Source organism: Vulpes lagopus, chromosome 6 (assembly GCF_018345385.1).
Source record: "Vulpes lagopus strain Blue_001 chromosome 6, ASM1834538v1, whole genome shotgun sequence".
Classification (NCBI taxonomy): Eukaryota; Metazoa; Chordata; class Mammalia; order Carnivora; family Canidae; genus Vulpes; species Vulpes lagopus.
Window position 1 is genome coordinate 45,461,231 of NC_054829.1, and position 23,166 is coordinate 45,484,396.

Here is a 23,166-nt window from a genome sequence, read left to right on the forward strand (position 1 = left end):
CAATAAGGGAAATAGCTTTGAGTTCTCCTTTAGCAAATTAAAAAAGGGAAAGTAAATTAGTTGCTGCTGTTGAACTTTTTTCCCCAGTTTTACAGATTGCTTTTTAAAATAACAGCTTTATTGAAATATAACACACATACTATAAAATTTACTCTTTGGAAGTGTATGGTGCAGTAACTTTTAGAATATTCACAGTTACGCATCTATCACCAGTATCATGCCAGAACATTTTTATCACCTTCCCAAAAAAAACCCGTACCCATCAGCAGTCACTCTGCATTTTCCCCTCCACCACCCCAGCTCCTGCAACCACTAATCTACCTTTTATCTCTATCGATTTGACTATTCTGGACATTTCAGTAAATGGAACCCTATAAATTGGGGCCTGTTGTGTCTGGCTTCTTTTACTTAGCATAATGTTTTCAAGGTTTACCCATATTGTAAGCACGAATCTGTATTCATTCTTTTTTTATGCAAATAATATTCCATTGTATAGATGTATCATAATTTCATCCAGAGATCAGGTGAGGACATCTGTATCTTCCAGGTTGCTTATTTCTGTTAAAGAGCAAAAGAAAGCCAAAGAAGCAGAAAGAACTGAGCTTCAGGTCAGAATCAACCTAAGCCAGGGCTTAATGAACACAATTACTGTTACATCTGCTTTTCTACCCAATTGTAAGCCACACTACCCCCAGAGGATATTAATGGAAATGTCAACTGTGGTAACATGGAAGATGTGAGAAGTTTTTCTTACACTGTTAATGAAGAAAGAAGAAGGGAGAATGAAATAAAACATAATTAAGTAATATCCTCTAATGAGTGAGCAAACTGCAGTATACCAATCCATAGAATACTACTCTATAATAATAGAAACAAACTACTGATCCTTACAATATGGATGTGTCTCCTGTAATTATGCTAAGTAAAAGAAGTCAGAAAAAAATACATAATATGATTGCATTTATGTAAAATGCTAGAAAATGCAAACTCTTCTAGAGTGACAGAAGGCAGATCAGTGACTGCCTAAATATGGGGATAGGAAGGAAAGACAGTTACTAGGCTTGAGGAAACTCAGAGATGGAAATGTTCATTATCTTGATTGTGGTGATGGTTTCATGGGTGTATCCAGTCAAAACTCATCAACCTTAAATATGTATCATTTACCATATGTCAATTATATCTCAATAAAGCTGTTAAGAAACTTTTTTAAAAAGTGAGTGTACCTCCCAAAAAAAGCATTTGACTGATTACCATGTGAAAAACACTGCCTTTGTTTTAAATAATTCTGTAACAAGTGAAATTATTCTCATTTTATACACAATGAAACTTGAGATTGAGAGAGTTCAATAATTTGCCAAGGTGGCCACTGTCGGTACTGAACTGAGAGATCTCTTATTCTTAACCCCAAAACCCATGTTCTTTTCTCTATACCACACTTCTGCTCACTGTTCCTCTTACAGATCCAGCTTTTTTTTTTTTTTTTTTTTTTCCTGGAATCCCTGTGTCCCAGCATTTCCTGAATCAGAGAATTTTCTGGCCCACAGAAAACGTTTATGCTTTAGAGTGATATTCCAAATTTGTTTTCTTTTTGCCTATCATGGTATGCTCCCACAAATACCTCTCCAATTATGGGGATTAGTCTGAGTCAGTTGATTTATTCATTTTCAGTGGATCAGAAGAGTTAATCTGGATTAGATCAAGGCAAGTAATCCTGGTCCCTGGATCAAAGAAGTGAAAATAATTCAACTGAGATTAAAAGCAAGCTGAACAAAACAAAACTAGCCATTCAGCTCACTAGCTGAGCATTGTACTTCATCAGACAATAGGTCCCTCTTTTGAATATGGGAGGTCCAAGAACGTGGACTACTTCAAATTGCTCTGAAATGTCTATCTACCTTTGGCCATGCCTACCACTAAACTTGAGCTTTAGGTTGAAGATGCCATCCCCTCTCTATATGGGACAAGCATGAGGGTAGCTTCCTCACCTCTGTATGGCCTCCAGATCATCTTACCACATACACAGCTAAATTTTGTCCGAATGCTATCATCATGCTTGGGCCCATTGGAACATGGGCTATAACCTGGATTAAGCAAAATTAATGAAAAAAATGCAAGTTGGTCAAAACAATTGTTTTTGTAAGATAGCTGAATTTGGGCGAGGAAGGAATGCCATTTCTTTCATGCAAGACTTTCATAAGGAAGGCTCCCTATGCTAGATATCTTCCATTAGCCCCTTTGGAACCACTCTCCATCCCATTCCACCAATCTCTATGCCCCAGGAAACTAAACCATATGGACTCAGCAGCAGAATTCCTTGCTCTTTGTCTTCAGTCAGGTTTGGCCAATGGCTAGCACAAGCAGCTCAGAGAGAAAAAGAATCATTTCAATGTATAGGTTTCTTGGGATCTCTGCCTCCAGGGTTGTTATAATCTGGCTCCACTCCTTTCCTGGGGGCTAAAGCACCACTCAGGAGGGCTCTCCTCCTAGTCCTCATCCCTTCAAGCCCATAGATAGGAAAAGAGCTCTGTAGAAGTGCACTTTCCCTAAACTCTGCCCACATCCTTGTAAATATTCTCTTTATTAAGCTCTCCTAAAATTAACTGACTTGAGGATGCCAACTGTTTCCAGTACAGAGGACATTTCTGAGGGCTAAGAGTATGCCTTATTCAGAAAATGAACTTATTCCAACTCCTTGATTTATATGAAAATGCTGACATTTGTGGGGTTAATGTCAAACCCAGGCAAAGATAAACAATGGCTAGGTGAGGTGTGGAATGGAGAGCTCAAAACAGCACTGGCTCAAACTCATTGCATTGGCGATCATGTAACACAAAGACATATTCACAAGATTTATGATCAAGGTGGTGGATGCAATCCTCAGATTTTAAAATGTGAGATATGTAAAACATTTTCAGGTTGCTATATCATCCTTCATCATGCTTACAAATCATATTTCCATGGTGCCTTCAACATTTCTGCATATATTGCTTAGATTGAGACATTAAACCATTTTTGGGGGAGTCTAACGATCAATATGAAGAGATGTTTGCTACAATAAAAACTGCCTAAATGGCAAATCTAAGAAAGAGAGCAGATTTCAGAGGTACCATCTGTTTTCCTTCATTGAGAGGTATTATCATATATAGTAAAAAAAAAAAAAAAAATGCTATAAAAGTGAAGTGATGCTTCCTGTGTCAGACATAAATTATAATCTCAAACAGATTTTGATTACTGAGAGCTTATATCTTTGATATAAGGAAAAAATGGATAAGGAAAAAGATGGATATTGATCCCATCTAAGCCCAAAACAACTAACCTCCCATCTCCAGAATTAACCCAACTATATTATTCCCAAACGAAGAAAATTCTATAACTAGAATAATTATTTTAAGGCTGATTTTCTTTGATGATTTTTCTCTAATAAAGGCAAAATGTCATGTAGCACAAATCTGCAAAGCTCTTTAAGTAAAAAAGCTAAAATGTTGAAATATTAATATGATACTTTATTTTTGTTTGGTTTAACTGTGCATGTTTGCCATAGATTACAGCCACAGATCGAAAAGAGCTCATTGAATTAAACTTGAGCCAGCAAGGTAAGCTTTATCCTTGTATTCATTATGAACATCTATAAGAACTTAAAAAGTATTTGAAAAGGATATAAAAAAAATCTGGAGGACGCTGGCAGCTTCCATTTTATTTTGCATAACACCAGATGGCTCTTACAAAGTTCTCACTTCTTATTTTCCAAATGAGTGGTAAATTCATGCTTTTGATTTTTCCTAAGTCAATGCAACTTATCAATGAATAATACCACTTTGTATTTGTACAGCATTTTACAATTTACAGAGTGTTTTCCAATTCATTATCTCAACTGATCTTTACAGCAGTTGTGATATAGTCAGGGCAAATATTATCATCCCCATTTTAGAGAAAACAGACCTGGAGATACCATTCAGAACTCTTTGTAGCAACTTAAATTAGCTTAGGTAAAAAACGGCAATGGAAATGTATTGACTCTCATCCACTGAATTCATGGTCTCCGATTGTTAGTAAGCTCTCTCTCCTTTCCCTTTCTCTCTCTTTTGCTTCCCTTCTGGGCATCAGACTTCATTCTCTCAGCAGACTGAAACATGGCCTTATGTGACTCTTACTGCCTTGAGATAAGAAAGGATGGGACCTCATCCTCAACTTGAGTTTGCATATTCTAGGGAAAGAACCTACTGGCCCCTGTTGGGTCACATGTCCACCCTTTGAACCCACTCCTGCAGTCTGGGGATGAAATACTGTGGTTTCTCAGCTTGGGTCAAGTCCCCACCCCTGTGGCCAGTATTATCCAAACAAACAAAGAAAACAGGGATAGACAGAGCCAGTGAGGAAACTGTGAGGAGAGAGCCAGCCACCCTAATCTGTATATACAGCATTAAATCAATTGCCCTGAGGCAGAAGCAAATGACTTCATAACCAGATCTTCAGAGTGTAACTCCAGCACCCGAGTCGCCTGGATGGCTCAGTGGTCTGCCTTTGGCTCAAGTCGTGATCCCAGGGTCCTGAGATCCAGTCCTGCATCAGGCTCCCACAGGAAGCCTGCTTCTCTCTCTGCCTCTCTCTCTCTCTCTCTGTCTCTCTCATGAATTTAAAAAAAGAGGGGGGGGGCAGTAAGGTGAGCTCCCTTCCGCTTTCCAGCACAGCCCATCATGCAGGAGCACTAAGGTGTTATGGATCTCTTTGTTGCTCACAGTTACCAGCATCATTTGGCTCAAGAATAAAACTTGGAATAGACTCAGGTTCTAGTCTTGGTCCTGTCCCTTGTCAGCTTCGTGGGCAACTTACTTAACCTTGGAGAACCACAGCTCCCTCCATGGTAAAATGAGTAATTCCTGTGTCATAGGGTCATCAACAGGATCAAGGGTGATAATGTATTCCAGATGGCTTTGAAAATTATGAAGAACTACCTTAAAGTTTATTACTTAAGTTCTATATGTAAATTTGAACAAGGCTAAAATTACACAGGAACATTCCTCAGCGTAGTCCTCCCTCCCACTATGCTCTATTGGCATCACTTTGGTGCTGACATTTTTTTCAGTTTTCAAAAGGCACAGCTCAAATAGAAGCACCAAGTAGTGTCTTCAGATTTAGTCTAGGGACGCCCGGATGGTTCAGTGGTTGAGTGTCTGCCTTTGGCTCAGGTTGTGATCCTAGGATCCTGGGATCTGGTCTCACATCGGGCTCCCTGCAGGGAGCCTGCTTCTCTACCTATGTCTCTGCCTCTCTCTCTGTGTCTCTCAGGAATAAATAAGTAAAATCTTTAAAAAAAAAAAAAACATTTAGTTCAGAAGAGCAGCTTACTAAGATGGTTTAGTGGCACTTGTCATACTCACCTTTTCAATACAGATTAATCAAGAGATGAACACTTCTGGAAGACACACCAGAAACTACTAACAGCAATAACCTCCAGGGAGTGGGACTAAAAAATAACATTTGGGAAGAAACTTCTATTTTTCATTTAGGCCTGCCTCAACTGCTTGAATTTTTAAAATCTTACACATCTATTCCTTTCATGAAACAAAAACTAATTAAATTAAAGGCATGGTTATCACAAAGAATACAGTACATACATAGTATAGTTCTGACACATAAAAAGCTTTCAGTCAATTCTTGTTTATTGATCAAACTAGGTATTTTTATATACCTTTCCAGCAAAGTAAAATCAACTTCATTAGAATAAAAGCCAGCTTTCATCTAAGTGACTGTATATGTTTTCCATTAATCATATTGTGAGGAATGCTCACTGCCACCCGCTGATGATATGATTTTAAACTCTTACACCTTCATACACCAAAAATGAGAGCTACCTTCTTAATTCCCAATTATAAAGCACAGTGTATGCAGCTACCTCTCAACTCTGTTACTGCTGTTCTTGTAGGCACACTTCCCTATTAACTTTGGAGGATACTGGGCTTCTAGGAACCACTTTATTTTACAGTTGGGGGTTTGCATGATATTTTCTAAGAAATTAAAGGTTACATGGCAGCATATGCCAGAGCTAAAAGACAGATTTAAATGGTATTTTTTTAAATGGTGCAATAGCTATGAAGTTTGGATGCTGTGCACTGGCTAAGTGCTGTTCCTGGTTGCCTAGTTACATCTCCGTAGAAAGGTCAAAATGGTTCCCTCTAAATCTAGAAGGAATTAAAAAATCTTAAAGCTTCATAATTAAACCAAGGATTGTGTGAGCCCTTATGTAAGCACCCCTTACAACAAGTCCCCATCAGACTCTAATCACATGACAGCCCTTGGGGATGTCTAAGGAGATGTTTTAATAAAAGGCATTTCTGTATCTGAAATTTGTTACCTTGCTCACATTTCATTAAAGTTATCACATCTGGACTCTTTCCATTTTATCATATCCAATTGCAGTCTGCAACTACAGGATATTAAAAAAAACCATCCAACCTAGTTGACACAAATCCTATCCCACGAAAGACAGAATAATGTCCTGTGTTTAAAATTATTCAACTTAAAAAAAAACAAATTTTTATTGTGATCAGCTTTACAAAGTATAGGCCAGTCTATAATCTAGTAACAAAAACTATACATTTTAATGAACAACTAGTGTCTTAACTCTCAAAGATGTTCCTTCTTCACCCTCTCGCAGACATTTTTATGTCTAAATATCTTCTCTGAGTAATGGGACAGGATAGAATAAACAATTTTGGTCCAGAAATTTAACAGGAGCTTATTAAAATGGCTAAGATTTCTTTCAGAGTTTAAAGAGAAAGTCTTTTTTTTTCCCCACTCGAAATCCAGTCAATTTTTTTTAGGTGAAATTCATATAACATAAAATTAACCACTGATCATTTGAAAGTGTACAATTAACAGCACTTAACTACATCCACAATGTTGTGAGGCCATCACCTCTCTCTAGTTTCAAGACATTTCTATTACCCCCAAAGGAACTCTGTACCCAGAGTAGTCATTTGGACCTCTTATTTACATTTACTCTCTAATTTCTCTCTGGCAAAGAATAAAAGAATCTGGGTTTATATGACAGCATAATGATTTGGGATGCTTTCATTTCTTCTGGAACTTGTTTGATTCCCCCTCAAAAAAACTCAGCAGAGGTCTGAAGCTGAAATGATGCTAGTCTTAAAATGAAACCAGGATTGGTTGTCCTAGAAGGCAGGAACCAAAAAAAGGGGTTGAGGAATATATCAAAATAATTCACAGTTCTATCCAAGACCTATCCTTGTCAGAAACCCAGATCCTACCTCCATGACAGAAAGTATTCAATCTATTTTTTGGGGGAAAAAAAGTATTAAAGGAGAATTCTTTGTACCTACCAACTAAGGCAGTTTGGAAGATGGAGAACAATGAAAAAACATTAAAAAGAGAGAGAGAGAGAGAGAGATTGCCAGCTCTGGAAAGTCAAATGTCTGTTCTGGGGAAGCTAACTTATTGTTCTTTCAAGTACGTTTGCAGTCCTTTTTGTCCCAATGGCTTAAAGAACAAAAATATCCAAATAAAGTTCACATAAATGTAAAAAATGAGCTTCTATGACCTTCAGTATTCCAGATTTCTCAACCTGGCTTGATGTGGCTAACACAGGGGAGCGAATTAGGGAAGCAGGGAGGAAGGACCGAACAAGAGTCTTTACCCAAATGCACCTACTTAGATCAGGGCAAGTAGCTCAAGCTCTACAGCTGGAAGGTCAGGAAGCACCAAATTCTTGAGCTGGGTCAGACGCCAAGACATTATCCACTCCAATCCTTTCCCCTGAGGTTTTCAGGATCATCTTCCTCATACTTTCTGAACAGTCTTCTGTCTCTTAGGTGGGAAAGTTTAATTTTGTCACACAAAGACAGGATTCAGACTAAGAGAGCTCTGTGCTGCTTTGGCAAACAGGTTTTATGTATGGAAATACATGCCAATGTGCTGGAAAAGATGCAGTGAGGTACTGTGGTCACTTCAGTGATAAAGTTATTACAGATGGGTTCATGGAAGGCATCTTGTAGGAGGGTGCTAGTAACTAACACTGAGAAACTGAAAGGGTAGGGCCTGAAATGTACCACTTCCTAAATGTCACAGTTCCTTCTTAGTTCTCAATCTGAAGGTTTGGCTTTTTTGTTTTTTGTTTTTTTAAGTTGGTTTGGGCAAACATGTATATGTGGATACAGATTTTCCAAGAGTTGGAGTCACTCTTATCTTCAGCCTAAGCCCTGGGGGTTATTGTCATTATCTATGTCAATTAAAATTTCTATTTTGGGGCACCTAGCTGGCTCAGTAGGTTATTCTTGATCTCAGGGTTATAAGTTCAAGCCCTGCAATGGGTATAGAGATTACTTCAAAATAGAACCTTTATTTATTCTTTAAGTAATCTCTACATCCAATGTGGGGCTCAAATTCATGACCCTGAGATCAAGAGTTGCATGCTCTTCCGACTGAGCCAACGAGGTGCCCCAAAACAAAATCTTAAAAAAAAATCTATTTTTAACAATTCATTGATGTGACAGATACTTTCCACATAGCCATTTGTTAGACATCTGGTGGGGTGATCAATTGTCCCGATTTGTCCAGGACTGGTCCAGTTTTAGCACCAAAAGTTCTGTGTCCCAGGAAACCCCTGGTCTTGGACAAATTAGAATGATTTGTTATCCTATTACTAATTCTAGGTTTTGTCTTCAGATTTGCATTGTTGGAATGTCTAGAAGTGGATAGAAAAGGGACTTGCTACAAAAGTAGCTGAAAAAATTTAACATCTCCAACTAAAATTTCTAGCTACATTCTACTCCAGAGATGCTTTTCAAAAAATAACCCAGTGGTCTATTTCATTCCCTAGGCAAGAAATGGTTTCTTACTTTGTGGGGAGGACCTACCTGATATATGATGGAAATGAAACCATACTTTGAAATTAGCTATAATAAATGCCACTACAGTGAGGCTCTAAAATATTACGTTATGTTTTCCTCCAATTTCCACATTTTAGAGCCTAATAAATATAGCATAATATGACAGGCAGACATAACAGCATAAAATAAAAATCTTACATTTCTTTGGTACTATTCAATGACTTTGGAACCTGCACACTGTGGGCAAACTCCCCAGAGTTACAGAAACTCCAAAAGCAGCACACTCTCCAGAGGCCACACCCATAGTACCAAAAGATCTGGCCAAGAAAGGAGCTGTGGAACTTCAACCTGTCCACTGGATCCAATGCTAAATACTCCAAGAAAACCTTCAGGGCCTGTATCTACAAAACAGGATTCGCAAAGTCAATAAAAGAACTTGCTTCAGAAACCTGGGAACCCGAAACCTGCTCAATAGTATGCAATGAAATGTTGGATACTCCTACCTCTACTAGCCTTTCTGCTTTTCTGAACATCTAATCTCTTTTACTTTGTAGTAGTCAGAATAATAACCCCCAAATAAGTCCATGTCCTACTCTCTGGAACCTGTGAATGTGTAACATTTACAAGGGAAAAGGGACTTTGAATTAAGGACTTTCACATGTGGGAGAGTATCCTGGATTATTCAGGTGGGCCAAATCTTATCACATGGGACCTTAAAATCAAAAGTTTTTCTGAGTTCAGAGTTAAGAGATGTAGATAGAGTAGAAAGCATACAGAGGGGATCCCTGGGTGGCTCAGCGGTTTAGCGCCTGCCTTTGGCCCAGGGCACGATCCTGGAGACCCAGGATCGAGTCCCACGTCGGGCTCCCAGCATAGAGCCTGCATCTCCCTCTGCCTGTGTCTCTGTCTCTCCTTCTCTATGTCTATCATGAATAAATAAAAATAAAATCTTAAAAAAAAAAAGAGAAAGCATACAGAGATGTAGTGTTAGTTTTAAAGATAGAGGGAGGTAAACCTTAGAATTCTCTCCTAGAGCCTCCAGAAGGGAACATAGTTCTGTTGATAGTGTGCTTTTAGTGCAGTGAGATCCCTAGAGAACTTAACCTGCAGAACTGTAATTTGTATTGCTTCAAGCCACTAAGTTTGTGATAATTTGCTATGGCAGCAAACATGAAATGAATACATCCTTCATCATTGCGGCTTTTTAATTTGCATAATACCTTAATAGTATTTTGCTCTTAACCTCAATATTTGACCATTTCTCACCCAGTGTTTAATTTGCTTCTCTGTATAGACTTAAAAGAAAACAGATTTGGTACTAGAGCAAATTTGCTCAAAATCCCTCCAATAGTGCAAACACCAGTTTTCTTTACATGTCTACTTCATTTAGTTTCTTTTAAAAAATTTTTTATTTAAATTCAATTTTCCAACATATTGTATAAAACCCAGTGAATTTCTTTCTTTAGTTAGCACAGTACCCCTTACATGAGGAACCATCAAGCATAACCAAAATCAGTAAATTTGCATGAAGCAAAAATGCTCATGAGAAAGGAAAATGACAGAGAACCTTTCTAAAGCTGTGTGCAAAGACACAGTAGTTCTCCATGTCTCCTAAGGGTGCTCTGGATATCACAATGATCAGAAGATGCCACTGGCCTTTTAAAAGCCCCAAAATAGGAATACCGAAGAGTACAATGAAGAATTGTCCCATTCCACCTGCCAGCAACTCCCATTGAGAAACACTGCCTGGATTGATTTGAAACATTTAAGTACATTCATTAGCATGAAAGAAATCAACATAAACATCAGAGAACATCAAATACTTGTATGACAGTCTTCATTATTAGCAATAGAGTAGTCCCCCCTCAACCGTGGTTTTGCTTTCTGCAGTTTCAGTGGCCCTTGGTCAACCGCAAGGAAGCAGGTGACCACAATGCCTAGGTCATTCACCTCAGTTCATCTCACATGTAGGCATTTTATCATCACATGTCACCACAAGAAGGGTGAGTACAGTACAATAACATATTTTGAGAAAAAGACCATAGTCACATAACTTTTATTACACTATATTGTTATAATTGTTCTACTTTATTATTGTTGTTAGTTCTTACTGTGCCTAATTTATAATCAAACTTTATTGTAGGTGTATATACATATAGGAAAAAGCATAGTATATATATGGTTCAGTACTAGTGCAGTTTCAGGCATCCACTGGGGGTTTTGGAACATATTCCCCACAAATAAGGGGGGACTACTGTGCTTGGTAGAATGTAGGGATGGTTCTGTACTCAATTGTAAAATATTAAGTACTTAAATCCTAAAGAACCTCATTATGAGATAGTAAAAGCTATACATGGTCTTAAAAGCACACTCACACAAGCCTTTCTTCTAATAAGCTCTAGACCAGAGATTTTTTTTAAGATTTATTTATTTACTTGAGACACACACACACACACACACACACACACACACACACACACACACACAGAAAATGGGGGGAGGGGCAGAGGGAGAGAATCTTTAAGCAGACTCCCCACTAAGTGTGGAGCCTGACACAGGGCTCCATCTCACAACCTGTGAGATCATGACCTGAGCAGAAACCAAGAGTTGGATGCTCAACTGACTGAGCCACCCAAGTAGCCTTCAAGACCAGAGATTCTGGGATTCTAATACTAGCAAGTACTAAATATTTGCTGAATAAATAAATGGATGAAAGACTAGCTGCAGTAAAGTAAATCAGGTCATAAGTAAGTTGTATTTTTTACTAGTACTTTTCTGTAACCACTAAATAGTTCTGTAAATAAACAATTTAAAATCCAACACCCAAATTCAAGCCACTGATATACAATCCAATGGGGGAAAGAAGAGAAATAGGTGGTCGGATAAATGAAAAATATTGGCCATGAATTGATAGTTGTGGAAATTGAGTGATGGGGAAGTTCATTATATTATTATTCTATTTTGGAATATCCTTGAAATTTTTCCTGATGATGTTAAATTTTAAGATGGGGGGAAAAATCCAAGTTGCTGACTATAGATCAGGGCAGGTAAACACATTATCACCTGTCTCAGCAATATGGTGACCTTTCAAGTCTACAACCAGATTCAAATGGCTTTAGCTACTTTCAAACGCCAAGTTAGCTTCTTTAAGAAGAAACCCCTACAGCATAAGATTGACCTTTTGTTATTATTGCTTTAGCTGTTGGAAAAGCCCTTACACTGTGTACAACCAATCTATTAAGAACTGGGCTTACCCTTCTCTGAACTAATCTACTGTGATGTCTGTCTTGCACAGGGAATGTCATCAATAGCTGCAACCAATTAACTGAGTATGGTGCCATAAGAAGACATTTTAAGGCTGTGACCTCAAGACTCTCCAACTTGTGTTTTTAGAAAAAAATGGGAAAATCTGAGTGAGAAATCTGATTTTAACTATCATCAAGGATAACTGTTTTTCCAAAATCCTGAAGTCCTGTTAATTTTGCTAAAGCTCCTATGAATATTTCTTATTGATAAATATCACATAATAAATGCATTCGTCTATAGGATCAGTTAAGATATTCTTTTCTCTTCAAGTTCTGGTTAGATTCAAGAAGCTCCTAGGAGAAAATATTTAATTCTTACCTCTTCAGTTTCCAAAGCCTGAGGCTCACTGGCAGATCTGGGCTGTTGAGAAAGCAAAGAGAAAAATGAATGTTTTTTTTATAAAGAGGAAAAATAACACGATACATAAGAGCTGAATAAGCAAATGAGTGTTTCTGTAAATAGGGTTTGGTGGTAATGGCTGAATAGCTCTAAGGGCAGAGAGTCTCACAGGTTTACATTTCTGAGCCAAGCAACAATTTGTTAATTCTTTTTCTTTTAAGAAGCAGATGTGAAAATAAGAGTCTGTTTCTTTATGGACTTCCCTGGCCTGCAAGAAAACATCAAAACATAAAGTCAACTTGGGAATCTAAGGGAAGAAGAGTTCTTGGTGACATACATGACTAAGTGAGATGACTAAGAACAAGTTTCACTCTTGACCTAACCCAATTTGCTCCCAACAGAACCAAAAGGGCAGAGGTAGAACTCATCGATGCTCCAGGTGTTATGAACAGAGGTAGATATTCCATTTGTGTGTATCTAGCCCTTTAAGAGGGTATATTTGGACAATTTAGTAATTATATAAGCATCATTGGTATCTAACGTTTCTGTAGGCTGCTTAAAAGTAGAGACACCGATACCCCTGGCTACAATGACTTCTGAAGATTTTAATCAAATTCACATTGGGTCCTAGGACCAAAGGAACATCCTTGTCTATAAAGACCTCACATTGCTTAAGATTGGCAGGCATGCTACATTCTCAGCCCAACCTATTCCCAGATGACTAGAAAGGATCATATGTTTTAAATGAGCCAAAGTTATTAGGAATACATTATCTTATGATTAATGGCAGCAAAGAAATAAAAAAAAAAGCCAAGGGCCAAAACCAACCTATTTCAGAGAATGAACCCTAGGGATAACAATGATTAGTGGGGCTTGCAAAATAAGCCTGTCCAAGGGTGCTCTGAGTCCAGTACTCTCATGCATTTTTGGTGCTAGGAGCCTCTCAGGAAAATATTTTGGCACTATTCAAGATCCTCAAATATGTTCTCAATCACCGTCTTAGTGATAATACTCCTTGACTTTATATAAAAAAAAAGTATTTCCGGGTGTTAGAAATAGCCTAAATATCAGTAATATAATCTATTAAGTAAAACAAAAACTGTACATGATGGAACTTTGAAATGATAGTTACAAACAACTTAAATGATGAGGAAAAATACACAACATAAAGTAATGTGAAAAAAATACAAAATTATATGTATATAGTTGTGACCTCAGTTAATTTTCTAATATATAGGTTTCAAATACATATTTTTCTAATATATTTTTATATTTTTAATATGTAATATTCTTCTAGTACATCACAAATAATCTTTTCTAGCAAATAGTATACATAATCTTTCTGATATAGATTCTACAAAATTATTGGAAGATGCATCAAAATGTAAACAGCATATTGCCTCTTCTATCCTATCATCTATAGGATAATTGAAATAGCAGGAATTGCTAGATATGACCAGTAACTGCTCTGCTCTTCTATGCTTATAATAGAATTTTAAGCTACAAATGTACACGTCAAGGGTAACTACTTTTCCCAGCCTCCATTGCCCCAAGGTGCGTGACTATGAGACATAGTTCAATAGGATGACTACAAAAGTGATATGTGCAACATCTGGGTCATGCCCTCTCATTTCCAACACTCTCCCTTCATAATAGTCATAGGTGGGATCCTTAGGGAAAGCTACGTTAGATAATAAAGCAAGAGAAACATGCCTGAGTGATGGCCTAACATGACACTAAAAGGCTTAGGTCCTTGGATGATCTTACGGAGCTACCTTTCCAGCCTGGACTACCCACCTCTGGATTATTATGTGAAAGAGAAATAACTTCTGTCACCCACTGTGAAATCAAGCCCCTGTTACATGCAGTTCAACCAACAATCTAACTAATAGAGAAGAGGTCATTTCTTTACAATTTAAGTATTTTCCAAATTTTCAGTAATCACCATGAATTACTATACCAGAAAAAAAAATTTAAGTTAAGCACTGTTTAGGAATTTTAAGAAAATTAAGACAGTACAGGATTGATTTCAAGCAACATGTGCCTTCCGTCCATATATGAGAGAAAAAAATGAAATCTACAATTTCAAGAAGTAGTCATTATATCCTATCAAGGACATAAATCACATTCCAACTTCCTGAGTTTCTATGACCTTCTCATTATGCTTCATGGCACTTTATTTCAAACCTTTTGAAAAATAGTTTCAATACAGAAAAGGTGTTTAGCTTTAAATAAAATCTGCTTTAGTATCTGCTTGAGGAATACTCTAAAAAAATAAAACTCTAGTCAACATACTATAATTATCCATTTAAGAGGATATCTAGACCCCTTAAAGTAAACTTAGAAACATTCTTAAAAACAGTTTTATATACACTAATTCATACCTTTAATTTAAGGATGTTGTTTGTTCCTCAGATAGAATCATAATGACTCACTCCTACTGTAAGTCCACTGGCCCAATAACTCTGTTGACTGTCCATTAAACAAGGGTTATATTTTGATTTTACTTTCCTCTGGAGTGGTGACAGATTTGTCAGAACTCACATAAACTTCCTAATCTCTGCGACGCATGGGCCGGTATTATAAGGTGTCCAAGATAAAGGAGTCATATCTACTCCATAAAATGGAGAAAAGATACTTCATCTACTTGGGGATCAGCTTTGAAACAATAGCCTGAAACCAATCTCTACCCATATTAGAATAATGCACTTTACAGTGACGATCCTTTAATCTGCAATAACATTATGCAAGTGGTATTTGGTGCCTTTTAGAAGATCATTAAAGCTCTGTGCACCTGCACACGAGACACTTCCCCAGAGAGACCTTAGAGACTTATATGTAATTATATATCAGATAAAGGACCTATTTCTCCCTCTTTTTTCCCCAAGAGAATACCAAATGGTCCTTTTCTCTCCTGTGAATCACAACACCGGACACTAATATGGCTAACTTATATTCAATAACAAAGGCAGGATGCCAGAGTTTCCTCACTTCCCTCTTAGGATGACTATGCTAGTACATTTTCAAGAACCCCCTAACTCTCTCTTGCAATAGGCAAATAAAGCTGATTGTCCAAACTCTGAATTCTCAGTTTCTCTCCCCCTCTTCTCTTGACAGGAACATAAGCAAGCCAGCTCGACAGGCCTAATTACCATGGTAACAACATGCACTGTGATTATGAGTGTGTTTGTTTTTTAAAATGACTCACAGATTGTTCTCCCAGAAGTCCCAGACACACCGGTTTCTGGGTGGTTTATAAAAGCTATTCAAAGTTTTCTTGCAAATTTCTTGCTCCTATTAGCATAACTGCTGTGATAGAGAAGATTCATCAAATCAAATATGCTCTTCTCCTTACAGATGAAAAAAAAAAAAAACCCCACTTGGTTCCTTAACTCCAAGATTAATCAATTTAAAACTTGGGTTAATAATGAAATTAATTTGAGTTTGTACACTGGAGATAATTAATCTGTCCCTAATTTAAATAATTAAGGTATTTCATAATGTAGTTTTAGAGAACCAAATGAAATAATCACGTGAAATAAAATCAGCAGTAAAAAATATCAAATAAAATAGCCTAAATCTGTGGGTACGTGGTCAGTCACATGTAAAGTGTTATGAAAGAATAAACATAAGTTTTAGTACCAAGATGTTTTTAAACCAATGTCCAAAATAAAGATATTTAATTTTAATGCAAACATGGGAGCCCCTGGGTGGTGTAGTCAGTTGGCTGTCCCACTCTTGGTTTCGGCTCAGGTCATGATTTCATAGGTTGTGACTTGGAGCCACAGGTTGGGCTCGTCCTGCTTAGGATTCTCTCTTCTTCTCCCTCTACCCCTCCCCCCTGTATGCACACACATTTGTGTGTGCATAAAGATTGATTTATTATTTATTCCATAATAAATCAATCTTTAAAATCTAAACATGAAAGAGTCCAGGTATATGGAAAAACTGTGGACCACTTCCAATCATTTATTTAATACACATTATTTAAGACCCTCTATGTAGCAAGTGTCATTGTTTATAACAGGACAGTGCTATAGGGCTTAAAACTCTAAAACTATTTAACTTAAAACTCTATCTCCTGATACTTACATATAACACAATGTATAAAACACACGCAAAATAGTCATTAGAAATTACAGTTTCCCAATAGCCACATATTTTATGTACTGTTACCAATAATATACTTTTCCTCTAGAGTTTGAAGGAATAATCAGAATGAATCTATCAGGATAGACTAGGTTATACTATGTGTTAATGAACAACCCCAAAATCTTAGTGGTGTAGACAGCAAAGCTTATTTCTCACTTCCACTACATGTCCATTGCAGGTCAGTGGAGAGACCATCCTTATGGTGTCTTGACTCCAAGACCCAGGCCTAAGAGTGCAGCCCTCATTTCTATGCTTCTACCACTGCCAACTGCCAAGGACTTCACTCACAGCCTGGTTCTTAGAAGGTTCTTCCTGGAAGTGGTCAAGAGCACTACTGTTCACATTTCACTGGCTAATACAAGAGATGTGGCTATACCTAACTAAAGTGGACAGGGAAATGTAAAGCAACCGTATCAAGAGTTGGGAAGGAAAACTGGAAATATTCTAAGTTCATAAATTACTGGACAAATAGTCCAAGGCTGAGTGGACACTTAAGTCAAAACATCGACATCTAGCTATCCCAGAAAAATAGGCCTTCTGCAATGATTCCTTAACTCCACCGTTTTTGTATCTGTGATCAATGCTGGGCCATAATAATCACTTCTGCCAGAATTTGGTAAAAATCCCATGGACAAAAGAAAAGTTCTACTCTACTTTTGTGGTAACAATAATACTTGAATAGCTATACTTCTAAATAGTTACTATATGTCACTCACTATGCTACATAAACATTTTAATATATTATATAATTTTCTCCTGACAATTTTATGAGGCAGATATTGTCATTATTTCCCATTTTATAGATGATGAAACTGGGGCATAGAAAGTAACTTGCTCAAGAGATTCTGATTCCAAACACCATTCCATAGTGTTCTTTAACTACTATGCTCTCCTGTGTACTAAGCCTTAGAATATTATTTTTTACACCACAGTATTTGACGATTAAGACTAATAGTAAAAAAAAAAAAATTCACCTTTTCTTATTTAACTTTTGTATTATCTCAATTAAAAGAAAATCTAGGGGCTGTTCAATATCAAAAGTTTTTTTTCTTAGTGATACTACTTTTATGTCCATCCACAGCAATGTTCTTTAAGCACAACCATCATTTACGAGATTTTTAAAAAATGTTAACGATAGCTCAGTTCTCCAAAAAGACTCTCTAAAATGACATTTTTCCTGTTAATTTTTTTTCACATTTCTGTACAGATCAGTGCTCTTAAACAGAGCACTGTTGGCAAAGCCTCGAAATTAAGTGTACTTTCCTGTTAAAAATGCAGATATGAGTAGGAAGCACTCCATCATTTACTACAGAAAAAGTACTCCTACTATTAATCCTTAGTCTGCAATGATGAGGGTGCAACGAAAGCACACCTTGAGACAAGCAGTCAAAACACTGTCATGTCAGCAATTCCACTTTGAAATTCCCCCTCTTCACCAGGCTGCCTCACATATATGGAGCCTCTGAAATACAACAGCACCTTAGAAAGTGGAAACCACGAGAAAAAGCAACAGTCATGGAAGTGCATGTTGCCTCCAGAGTTGGAAAGTGAAAACCGATTTTTCAAAATAACTCATAATCAGAAATTGCAGAGATTAGTCATTCTTCTTACAGGTGCTGTAACCAACAAAACACACACCTCTCTAGAGAAAATAAGGCTTTCATTTAAGTCCAACAGGTGCCATACACAGAGCCCTTGGCCCTTCTAGCTCCTGTCTTGGCCTAGGGTGGATTTTATTTACATCAAATTGATTTAACTGACCAGTCAGGAAAACTTGATTTATATATATTTAATTTTATATATAATTTATATATATATATATGAATATGTGCTCATATGAATATCTGCACTGTAAAAAAAAACTACTTTAATGTCCATTAAAAACTTTTTACAATGCAGATAATCCAAGACTAAATTCAATGCTGTCTAAATTAAATGACATTCTTCTTGCTTTATAGTACCTGATGGATTTTTCTTCTGGAATGATTTGTTTAAAAGGTTATTCTTCACTAAGTCTCGCATTAGCCATTTTGTATTTTCTTTGAGAATTCTTTCTCCAGTCTACCTAGATTACCACCATTAACAAAAAGCTCTTTGTGTCTGTGTGTGTTTTTCTAAGGGAAATGCATGGAAACACTGTTCAACTCCAAGTTATGTGATCTTGATGTTACTGAACCCTTTTGAGCCTTGGTATTTTCACTTATAAAATGGGACGAATAGTGGTATTAGACTCCATTGACTTCTTACCTGATGATTGTTAACTCCTTCCTTCCTAACAGAACCAGATCTTTTCTCTGGGGTCTGGTGATTGTGGTCTTCATAGAGGCAGGGCTGCTCCACGGCCTCAGGAGGAAACACATGATCCAGTCACAGTGGTTCCATCTGCCTCGTCTCTACAGATAAGGCATGTGCACTGTGGGGGAATTCAGCCAGAGACAGCTTTTCTGTCACACTAATAATAGGTGCATGAAAAGAAACCAGACCCTTCACTGTGCTTCTAGATATTGAAATCTAGTTGATAGTTTGAAAGCAGCCATCTCAGCATGGGGAGGGGAGCATTTTAAGAGGGTATGCCAACCTGCTGAGGAAGTCAGAACAGGAGGAAGGAAAGAATGCAGGTTGCTAAGAACAGTGCCCAGTTATGAATAACTCTGGAGTTACCCTTCTATCAGGTAGTCCTGAAGCAAACTCCCTGCTGTTTAAGCCTTTTTGGTAGGGTGTTCCTTTACCAGTAGCCAAAAGTGTCCTAATAAAAAAACCCTCTTCTCATCAAACAGTAATGTATATAAAGTATCCAGCACACAGCAGCACAAACAGCATGCCTGGCAAATGCTAGTTCACATCATGATTGCTGAAATGCGTTGATCTTCACTCATTCAACCATGAGTGAGTGCTTGACTCTGTGTGGTTTGAAAGACTCCTCAGTGCGATTTTCCTTGGTTCCTCCAAACAGAATTAAGGGCAGAAATCATTGCTTTCTCTACTTTGTTCATCGAAGAGATAATACCAAGTTCCTAAGGTTGTTTTAAACAATAAAACTGGCACTTGATTCAGACAACAGCCCTGTAGTGCTGATTGTACTGTAGAAAAATATAATTAAACACAGTAGTCTTCCTGACTGTGTAAATCAATTTAATCTAAAAAAAATTTAACCCAGACCAAGTACACAACAGAGCAGCCAAGTACACTGTGTTTGGAGTCAGCCTAGTTTAATGGAAAAAGGTGCTTTCTGGAGAGGAAAGACAGATTTCTATAGATCATCATACACTTGGGTGAAAAGGACACATTTTCTTGGAACTTCACCCCATCCTTGCATCAGGAAGCCACCTGCACCTGCTTGGAAACCCTTGCTCCCCAGATCCTCACATGGAGTTCTCCTCACTACCAGTCCCAATTCAAATATCACTTCCTCAGAGAGGTTTTCAGGGATTACCCAACAAAACCCATCACCACCACCATCATATGCACAATCTACAATATTCAGTCTGTTTCTATTTTCATTCATTTTAGCACTTCTCACTACCTGATATTTTCTTGTATCACAATGCGTTTTTCTCGATGGGGTCCGAACTTGATTGGCTGTGATCAAATCAGCCTGGCTGAGATTGGGACCTGGGTATTTGTTTCAAAGTACTCCTCAGTGATATTGAATGTGCAGCCAGATCTAAAAGCCATTTGTTTATGTGTTTACTGGATCTCTCCCAACACTGGAATGTGAGTTCCAAGAAAACAAAGAACTGGACTGTTTTGTTCATCCAAGTCTCCTCAGCCTCTTGAAGGACACGTGGCACATTGCAGACATTCAGTTAAGACTTGTGGACAAGCTGACCAACTGGATTATAATTATGTCAGCATTTGCCTGCTTCCCCTGTAGTTTATGAGCTCCTAGAGAGCTTCTAGAGTATCTAGCCCAGTCTGCACCAAAAAATAAGCAACAAAAGAAAGTTCATTAAATGAATTATAAACAAACTGCATTTGTGAACTTAAACGTTCACACACTCACACAAATACCAGATATGCGAAGTGAGGGACGTGTTAATTAACTCAATAGAGGGGACCCTTTCACAATGTATAAGTGCATCAAATCATCACACTGTACATTTTAAATATCTTACCCTTTTGTCAGTTATGCCACAATAAAGCTGAAATTAAAAACAAGTAAACCCAAAACCTCCCATAAAACTGTATTTGTGTGCTATAAGGAAGACAAAGATGGAATTGGGTGTGGCCATCACCCTCAAAGAGCTAGCCAAAGGGGAAAAAAAATGCAGATTGCCATTATACACACTAGAATGTGCTTACTGTTGTGAAGAAAAAACAAAAGCTTTCAGGGGAAGTAAAGATTGTTTCTTACTGAGGAGGGGAGAGAAGTACCGAGGAAGGCTTTACAGAAGAGGTAGGAAGAGGTAGCATTTGAACTGAGCCTTACAGAACAGATGGAATTTGGCTATTCGGAGAAATAAGACTGGGATGAAGTGTGGAAGGGGAAGTAGAAAAGTTATTCTAGGGAGAAGCAAGAACACAAACAAACCAGCCCAGCTGGATGTTAGGAGGGCCTGAACTAAGACACCAGCTATCAACACGGAAAAGAGTAGATAGTGTCAAAATGTGTTTCCAAGGACAGTGCAAAAAGCTGTGGGACTGGTTACAACTTGGACTGTTCATTGAGAAAAACTGAAATTGAGTTTTCATAAGTGAAAGACTGAGAGAATGAGGTGTCATTAAGTCAGGAAATCAGATAGGAGCTGGGTTTGAGTGGGGAAAGGCAATCATGGCACTGATTTAGACATGAGAGTTTAATTTCCAGTGGGTTGAATATTTGTAGGGTGCTTGATGTACATGTCTCGATAGCAGATGAGTGTTCAGGGGATCCCTGGGTGGCGCAGTGGTTTGGTGCTTGCCTTTGGCCCAGGGCGCGATCCTGGAGACCCGGGATCGAATCCCACATCAGGCTCCCGGTGCACGGAGCCTGCTTCTCCCTCTGCCTATGTCTCTGCCTCTCTCTTTCTCTCTGTGACTATCATAAATAAATAAAAATTAAAAAAAAATAAGTAGGTTTAAAAAAAAAAAAAAAAAAGATGAGTGTTCAGGATGAAGGATGAGATTTGGAACTGACCTGCATGGTGACAATGACTGAAATCATAGTAAATGATTTGATCAAGGGAGAGGGAGAGATTAAGTGGCAGAAAAATCAAGTCTTAAGAACAAACATCTTTAGGGAGCAGAACTTAGGAGTTAATAGGGAAGTTGGGAGCTTCTAGTGGCCTGTGATGGGTGGCACAATATACTGCCCCAAAATGTGCCTCTTTGACATAAGGATTATTTTGAGTAGGCTATTTTGGGAAACAACAGACACAGGAGAAATTCTGAAAACAGAGTAGAAGTTACTGTGTAAGGGAAATTTACATTTATAAAGGGAATCTCCGTTTATAAGAGTGCCTCCCTCTCCTACCTGAAAGGAAAGGAGGACTAAATCACTAGAGACTCATCAGTAGACAGGCATGAACTTAAGTCTACACACCAAATCTTACTCTTACTTACCATGCTTTTCCTGGTCATCTTCCCATAACTGGCCTCCTCTACTCTTCCTCCTCTGTCTTTAGCTAAAGATAGTATTTCAGCCTGAATTCTAAGCCACCTTTGAGAGTTACTCACTTTTCCCTGGTTATGTCCCATGTATACAAGAACTATACATGTTAATAAACATATTTGCTTTTTCTCTTATTAGTCTGCCTTTTGTTACAGGGTTTCCAGATGAGAACCTAGAACGGTAGTGGGAAAACTATTTGTCTGCCTCTACAGGTAGAAGAACAGGTTAGTAGAGGTTATAAAAGTCAAGGAGAAGCTTTGTTGGCAGCAGGTTTAATTTTAAATTTATGTGTATGAATTTATGTGTATGAACATATGTGCAGGCAAAGAGAAAAGGGCCAATAAAGAGAAGAAACCAAATACATGGGAAAGAGATAGAATTACTGTCCAAACATAGTCCTCTACCAAGTAAAAGGAAATGGAATGCAGAGTCCAAGTACAGAGTTTACTCCTGGCTTGAGCAAAAGGGTGTGTTAATTTGACCTAGGAAGACAGGGAAAGAGAATGAATGGAGGCACAGAGAAATTTTGAGGTGATAAGTAGTGAGGTTGAGAAAGCCTGTAATATATGCCTTCTAAGATAAATAGAAATGAGGCCATCTGTAATAAATAAAGGTAGGAGTTGGTTTTAGTAGATTTATTGAAAATGCACAGGGGGCAGTAAAATATGAAATTTAAAAAAAAAAAAAAGAAGAAAAGGGTTTTCAAAGAAGAGACATGGCCCTGCTGATGTTGCAATCACTGTGGAGTAGAAGCCGGTTCTTGACCCTTTTCCTTAGCTCAGAGTGCCAGGTGCCTGAGGAGAGGATTGTGGGAAGGTCTGACCCTGACTAGCAGGCTGGCAGGAAGGCAAGGAAAGGCCAAAGAACAGGGAGGAAGGGGTCAAGGGACTGGTTTTCCCAAGCCTGTCCAGTAAGAGCTTGACTGTTTACATA

The 23,166-nt window shown here is 37.9% G+C and overlaps 1 protein-coding gene across 2 annotated transcripts in view; it reads right to left on the reverse strand.

Moving 5' to 3' along the window:
* Positions 1-23,166, reverse strand: part of GNG2 (G protein subunit gamma 2) — a 114,109-nt gene that overhangs the window by 84,629 nt on the left and 6,314 nt on the right. For both annotated transcript variants that reach the window (XM_041759834.1, XM_041759833.1), the window contains exon 2: positions 12,471-12,512. The gene's annotated coding sequence lies outside the window, so the exon portion shown is untranslated. The remainder of the gene's footprint in view (positions 1-12,470; positions 12,513-23,166) is intronic.